Source organism: Chelonoidis abingdonii, unplaced genomic scaffold (assembly GCF_003597395.2).
Source record: "Chelonoidis abingdonii isolate Lonesome George unplaced genomic scaffold, CheloAbing_2.0 scaffold0004, whole genome shotgun sequence".
Lineage (NCBI taxonomy): Eukaryota > Metazoa > Chordata > Testudines > Testudinidae > Chelonoidis > Chelonoidis abingdonii.
Genome location: NW_027424265.1, coordinates 379,933 through 387,881, shown reverse-complemented (window position 1 = coordinate 387,881; position 7,949 = coordinate 379,933). Strand labels below are relative to the sequence as shown.

At 58.8% G+C, this 7,949-nt stretch overlaps 1 protein-coding gene across 1 annotated transcript in view; it reads left to right on the top strand.

Annotated features, from left to right (window-relative positions):
- The window catches only part of ZFHX2 (zinc finger homeobox 2), a 68,796-nt gene that overhangs the window by 23,637 nt on the left and 37,210 nt on the right, over positions 1-7,949 (top strand). The window lies entirely within an intron of this gene.

Here is a 7,949-nt window from a genome sequence, read left to right as displayed (position 1 = left end):
GGCTGGCAGCGTGTGAACGGGCGGGGGGGGGAGAAGGGGAAGGAGACAGAGAGGGATGGAGGGGGAAGGAGACCGAGGAGGACAGGGAGGAAGGAGAGGGGGAATGGGCCAGGGGGAATGGAGGGGAGGGGAGGGGAAGGAGACAGAGAGGGATGGAGGGGGAAGGAGACAGACAAGGCGGGAGGTGGGGGAGGAGACCGAGGAGGACAGGGAGGAAGAAGAGGGGGAATGGGCCAGGGGAAATGGAGGAGAGGGGAAGGAGAGAGGGAGGAGAGGGAGGAGGACAGGGGGAATGGGCCAGGGGAAATGGAGGGGAGGGGAAGGAGCGAGGGAAGGAGACAGAGTGATGGAGGGGGAAGGAGACAGACAAGGCGAGAGGTGGGGGAGGAGACCGAGGAGGACAGGGAGGAAGAAGAGGGTGAATGGGCCAGGGGAAATGGAGGGGAAGGGGAGGAGAGGGGGAAGGAGACAGAGGGATGGAGGGGGAAGGAGACAGACAGGGCTGGAGGTGGGGGAGGCGACCAGAGAGGAAGGAGAGGGGGAATGTGTTGGGGAGATTGGAGGGGAGGGGAAGGAGCGAGGGAAGGAGACAGAGAGGAATGGAGGGAGGGTGTGGAGGGGGAAGGAGACAGAGGGATGGAGGAGAGGAGGACAGGGGGAATGGGCCAAGGGAAATGGAGGAGAGGGAGGAAGGGGGGATGGACAAAAAGGAGGAGAGGGAGGAAGGAGGGGGAATGGGCCAGGGGAAATGGAGGGGAGGGGAAGGAGAGAGGGAAGGAGACAGAGAGGGATGGAGGGGAGGAAGGAGAGGGGGAATGGGACAGGGGGAATGGAGGGGAGGGGAAGGGGAGGAGAGTGATGAAGGGGGGATGGACGAAGAGGAGGAGAGAGGACTGAGACAGGAAGATGGAGGGGTGTGGGAGGGTGGATGGGGCATGGAAGAGTGGATGGAGGGATGTGGAGATGGAGGGGTGGGAGCTGGGAGGAGGGATGAAGGGGTGGATGGAGATGGAGGGGTGGAAGGTGGGATGGAGGGATGTGGAGATGGAGGGGGGGTGAGAGGATGAGTGAAGGGGTGGATGGAAGGAGAGATGGAGGGGTGTGGAGATGGAGGGGTGGGAGCTGGGAGGAGGGATGAAGGGATGGATGGAGATGGAGGGGTGGAAGGTGGGATGGAGGGATGTGGAGATGGGGGGGTGAGAGGATTCGATGCGTAAGGGGTGGCTGGCTATGGAGAGTGGAGGCGTGTGGAGATGGTGGGCGTGGAGGGGAGTGAGTGGAGGCGGTGTGGAGATGGAGGGTGTGTGGAGCTGGGAGGGGGATGAAGGGGTGGATGGAGGATGGAGGGTGGAAGGTGGGATCGAGGGATGGTGGAGATGGGGGAGAGTGAGTGAGGTGGATGGAAGTTGAGGATGGAGGGGTGTGAGATGGGGAGGGTGGGGCTGGTGAGGAGGGAGTTGAAGTGGATGGGATGGCGGGTGAAGGTGGATGGAGGGATGTGAGATGGAGGGGTGAGAGATGAGTGAGGGGGTTGGAGTGCGCGGGAGGATGGGGGATGTTGGAGCGTGCGGTGGGGTGGGAGGATGGTGAAGGGGGGATGGATGGTGTGGAGGTGGGGGTGGGAGGAGGGATAAAGATGGTGGGTAGCAGGGGCCAGGTGGTATGGATGAGGTGGGTCGGGGAGGGGGACATAGTGTATGAAGGAGCGGTGTGCGCTGGAGGGGGATGGGGGAGTGGATGAAGGGGGGATGGGGTGGTATGATGGGGGTCGGGGTGTGGGGGGGCGCGATTGGGGCTGGAGGATGGTTGAAGAAGGAATGGGAAGGTGTGGGGTGTGGCCGAGGCTCCGGCCCGCTGCGGGGCGGTTCTGCTGCGGGGGTCCGGGTGTTGTGGGCTCCCCTCCTGCAGCGGGCACCTTGTTTGCATCCAGCCCTACTCTGCAGCGCGTGGGGGATGGGTGATGTGGGCTTGTGCGAAGGTGTGGAGGGAGATGGGCGCGTTGAGCTGTGGGGGGGGGCAGCGGAAGTGCGGGTGGGGAGCAAGGGGGACTGTGGGGTTGAGAACTGCCCCCTCATGCTGGGGGGGTATCAATGTGGGGATGAGCTTGCCCCCAAACACACCGCCCCAAAAGGAGTTTCCCTCCCTCTCCTTACCTCCTTGACGGGGCAGCGGACGGGGGCAGAGATCGAAAGCGGTGAGTCGCCCGGGGGAGGGATGAGGGCGACTGGAGGAAGGAGCCGGGCGGGCGGAGGGATCGGGAGGGCACTGGAGGTCGGGCCGGGTGGAGTGGGTGGTGGGATGGAGGGAAGGCAGGCCGGCGGTCAGGGATGGAGGATGGAAAGGTGCCTGGCCGGTGCTGGTGGGTGGTGGGATGGAAGGGCAGCGAGACGACGCCGGGCTTGGCAAGGGTGGAGGGAGAAGAGAGCCGGTGCAGGTGAGAGGGGTGGGAGATAGAGAAGAAGGAAGGACCGGTGCGGCGGAGGGCGTGGAGGCAAGGACAGAGCGACAGGAGCGCAGCGATGGAATGGAGGGCATGGTTAGGGCCGGGCAGGCGAGGTGAGAGGGGAGCTGTGCCGGCAGAGGGTATGGAGGGAAGATGAGGGCAGGGGATGGGGGAAGGAGCGCGACGCGGGTGGGAGGTGGTAGGGGAACGGAGAAGGAGAGCCGCGCCAGGCGGAGCGAGGATGTGAGCTGGAGGAAGGAGGGAGAGTTAGCCAGCCCCCGGGGCCGGCGGGAGGGTGGGGAAGGAGGGAGTGCGGTCGACGAGGGGTGCGCGGGCAGAGGCGTGCTGGCGGGGGTGGAGGGAAGGGGGAGCCGGGCGGCGCGCGAAGGGCTGTGGAGGAAGGAGGGAAGAGGCGCTGGCGTCTGGTGGCGGGGTGGGGTAGGACGGGAGTGACGGATGTGGGTATCTTGTGAGGGATGGAGGGAAGGCAGGGAGCTGGGCTGATGGCGGGCCATGGAGGGAAGGAGGAGCCGCGCCAGGGCCGGGGTGAAGCGTGGAGGAAGGCAGGAGCGGCTGTCGGGCGGGTGGAGGAGCCCGACAGTTGGAGGGTTATGGCTGGAGAGGAGCTGGCTGGCCGGAGGGATGTGAGGTATAGGAGGGAGGCCGGGCGGCAGAGGGGTTGGAAAGGTATGGAGGAGGGGGAGCGTGGGCTCCTGTATGCCGGTGGCGCGGATGGTGGGGAACCGCGCACGGCGGCGGAATAGGAAGGATGGAGGAGGAAGGAGCCGGGCTCGGCGATGAGTGTATGGGGGGGAGCGCGGCGGCGTATCTGACTGATCGGACTGTCTGGTGTGAGGAGGTGGTGTTAGGATGGGGGAAGGAGGAGCCGGAGCATGCGGTAGGGCATGGAAGGGATGGGGGAGCCGCCTCCGCCGGCGGGAGGTGGCTGGAGGGTGGCAGGGCGCGCTGAGCTGAGGTATTTGGAAGGTGGATGGGAAGGAAGGCAGCAGGCGCGCGTCAGGGTGGGAAGGAAGGAGCTGGCGTGGTGGGGGTCGATGGGAGGAAGGAGGGGCCGTGCGGGCGCGCTCGCGCGCTCTGGAGTATGGAGGGGAAGGACGGAGCCGGTTGCTGTGCGAGGCGCATGGTGGGAGCCGCGCCTGCGGAGGGGTGGTAAGGCTGGATGCGAGGAAGGGCGGGCTGGGGACTGATGATCTCTGTTAGGCGTATGGAGGGGCCGCGCCATGCGGAAGGGCGGGGTGGAGGTAGCCTGGCCGTCGCATGTTAGTTGCCGGATGGGGCTGAAGGATGGGGCGGCAGGTAAGGAGCCGTCGTGCCGTCTGCGGCGGCGGGGTATGGGGGAGCCGCGTTGCCGGCGGAGGGGGTGGAAGGATGAGGAGGGCAGGAGCGGGGCTTGATGTGGTAGGGATGGAGGCGAGCAGGGAGCCGCGCAGGTGGGGGGTGGCTGCGGATGTCGGGGCCAGCGTAAGCAGGCCCACGTTGTTGATGTATGGTGGACTTGCTTAGAGTGGTCTTGCGCCGCGGGGGAGAGTCGCGGATGGAGGGCGTGCCGGCCGGAGATCCGGTCAGGGGTGAGTGATTGTGAGGGAAGAAGAGCCGGGCTGGCGGAGGGTGGATGGAAGGAGTGTAGCCGCGCCGTGGGATACAGGGCGCTGAAGGTATGGCTGGGCGAGGAGGAGCGCTGGCGTGCGGAGGGAGCGGGTGGGGGAGCGCGCGCGAGGGGTGGGGTGGGGGAGCCGGGTGTGCCAGCGTTGGGCAGAGGATGGAGGCGAAGGAAGTGCCGGCTGCGGTGGGAGAGGAAGGATGGGCAGGCGCGCGGCGGATGGGTGGAAGGATGGAGGAAGCGAGGGAGCCGGGCTGGTGGAGGGATGGAGAGAAGGAGGGAGCCGCGCCGGCGGAGGGGTGGAAGGATGGAGGGAAGGAAGGAGCCGGGCCGGCGGAGGGGCGGAGGGATGGAGGGATGGAGGGAGCCGCGCCGGCGGAGGGGTGGAAGTCGGAGTGTATGAAGGAAGCTCATATATCCGTGCGGGCGACAGCTCCCTGCCCCGGCTGGCTCAGCCCATCGATTTTACAATCCTTCTTCCTCCTTCACCTGCTTCTTCGCTCCCTCGCTCCCCCCTTCCCCCACAGCGTGGGGGGGGGAGGGGCTGGGAGCCAGGACTCCTGTGTTCCCTCCCTGGGCAGTGTGGGGTGTTTGAATCACTTGTTCTCTCTGGTTGTCGTGTTGCTGTTCTGTGTGCGTTGAGTTGTGTAGCAGCCCCAAGGGCCTTGTGATGGGACACAGCAGAGGAGATGGCAACACAAACACACCAAACACAAGCCAACAGCAGGACACAATACACGCACAACACAACCAGGCAGGGGTCTCCAGCGCCCAACCGCACAGGAGAGAATCACAACACAGACCCACAACACAACTGCTAAGCCCTTACCTCCAAGTCCCACACAACGCAACGATAAAACACACCCAACCAACATGCCACACAAAAACACACCCTCGCAAAACACAACCTGCCAGAGGGACGCTGCACGCACACACACACACAACCAGGCTGCACAACAGGCAAATGAAGCAACAAATGACAACACCACATCTCCCAAAATGAAGCCAAACACAACATGACAAATGTAACACAGAATCACAGAAGCCCCAGCAAGGTTCCACAAAACACCCCGTCCAAATGGTGACACAACCCCCCAGAAATCAAACCCCAAAAAGCACAATCAAGAAACAACACAGAAAATACAAATCATACAACCTCAGAGAACCCACAATACAACCAGAAACATACAAAACCCTCACAACACAAACCCACAAAACAACAATACACAAAGCCCCAAACCCAACCCCACAAAAACTTCAGCGCCAAGACACAAAATACAAAACCCACAACACCCCCCACCAAAACCACAACCAACCAACACAAAATCCAACCAGTAACACACGCTACAAAACCAGAAAGGACAACCAGCCAACAGCAAGCAAAATCCACAAGAAACACAGACCACAACCAACAACACACACAAACCCAACCTTCCCCAAAAGTACACAACAGACATCCAGAAAAGCAGTCACAACAGAGTAGAAACATCACCTAATACAACCCAACAAACATATGATTTCAACACAACCCTAAAGACACCCACACATCCTAACTGCACACTGCACCACACCAGAAACCCACAACACACAATCGGAGAACAAATACAACACAAAACCCACCTGATACACTCTCCAAATGGAACCAACATCATAGCACGTAACACAACCCTCCTCCAACAACACAACCACCACCACATACCCCTCCCATTCCTTGCCACAGTAACACAACCCATCCCACCAAGGCACCACTGTCTTTTTTCTCTCACACACACACACAATCCACTCCCACAGCCAGATACAACCACACAATCCCCAGTAACATAACACTTGCTGTCAGCCACACCCCCCCCCGACACTGAATAATGTACATGCAACCACCAACATCCAGATGCACACAACTCACATGCCCTCCCCATCACACACGCTATAAACATATAGGTACAAACCAAAACACGCAACACCACAACACATACATCTCACAGTAATACACAGGAACACACACAACATCTCACACAAATACACAACATGCACGTCAACACACAAGCAACCCTCCACCCTCCCAAAAGATGGGTCATTCAACTGCGACTACACAAACGCAACCCACTGAGCCACACAACCCAGCACACACGGAGACAGAGTTCCCTGCACAACCTCATTCTGTAACACCCCACAAACATCCCCACAGAGGCAGTGGGGATACACACAGAGTAGCACAATGACACACTCGGCACAAACATGACAGTCACATATGTGTGCAGTCGACACACACGGCAAGCGCACCAATGCACAGCTGGTACACAATTGACACACAGCATAAACAGCACACACAATGGATATACACAACACACAATATACACCTACATAATTGACACACTCAATTGATAGACACAACACACACCCAAGTGACACACCCACTCAATATACACAGCGCACAGTCAACACACCTGATCAATATACATCACACACATCCAAGCCACACAGCTGATCGATATACACCGCACATACAGTTGCCACACCCAATTGATATACACAACACACACACACAATCGATGCACCTGGTGGATATACACAACACACACCCAATCGATATATACAACACACACTTGATGGATATACACAACACACATACACAGTTGACACACCCAAAAGATATACACGACACATAGCCGATCAATACACACAAAACACATACACACACAGTTGACATACCCTACCGATATACACAACACACACCCCATTGAGAGAAAAACAACACACACATGCAAAGTCGACACACCTGTTGGATCTACAAAACACACACCCGATTGGTATACAAAACACATCCATGATGAATATACACAACACACACATGCGCAGTCGACACACTCAATGGATATACACAACACACATCCAGTCGATACACACACATGCACAGTCGACACATCTGTTGGATCTACACAACGCACACCTGATTGATACACGCAACACACATGCACACACAGTTGACACACCCTACCACTATACACACCACACACACCATCAATATACACACAAACACACACACAGCCAACACACTTGATGCATATACATCACACGCACACAGAGCCATCACACCCGATGGATATACATGACACACACACATGCACAGAGAGCCAACACACCCAATGGATATACATGACACACACACACACACATGCACAGAGAGCCAACACACCCAATGGATATACATGACACACACCTGAGGAGTAGAGCGTAGGGTTACCGCTTGACCTTAACCCTGGTGCCGCACCCAACGAGCCGGTTAAGCTGTAGGGCTCTGCGATAGCCACTTAGCTAGAGTCGGCCGGGTGAAAAGGCGGTCTCGGGGGTGTTTTGTGAGGTTTTTCCGGGGTTTTTGGTTTAGGGGTTAGAGCTGATGGCGTCTTTATAGAGGGTTCGGCCGTCGTTTGGAAGTGAGAAGGGGTGAGGGTCGATGGGGTAGGGGTGGTAGTTTCAGATTAAGTCAGTGAGATGAGGAGAGCTCCATAACGGTTGGGGGGGGTTGGAGGGGCCAGGCTGTGCGCTACGGTTGTTTCTTAGTTTAGGGTGATGGGGCGGGGAGCTGGATGGCGGGGTTGGGGGGGGGGAGTGAGGGTATTTTGTTCTGATTTATATAGGATTTTATCTAATTATTTTTTTATAAGGTTGGTAGGGTTTAGGGGTAGGATATAGGGGGGGTTTTATAGGGGCGTTTAGGGCTTTAAGGTGGGAGGGGATTAAATTCAGGTCAGCCAAACCGGTCTTTTTTTCTTCTTTTTTTTTTCGGGGAGGGTTTCCTACCGCTCATGGGTCAGTACTGCGGGGGGTGGGGGGCGCTAGGAGACGCCGGCTGGCGGGGAGGTCGGTGGAATTGCGGGTGTCAGGAGT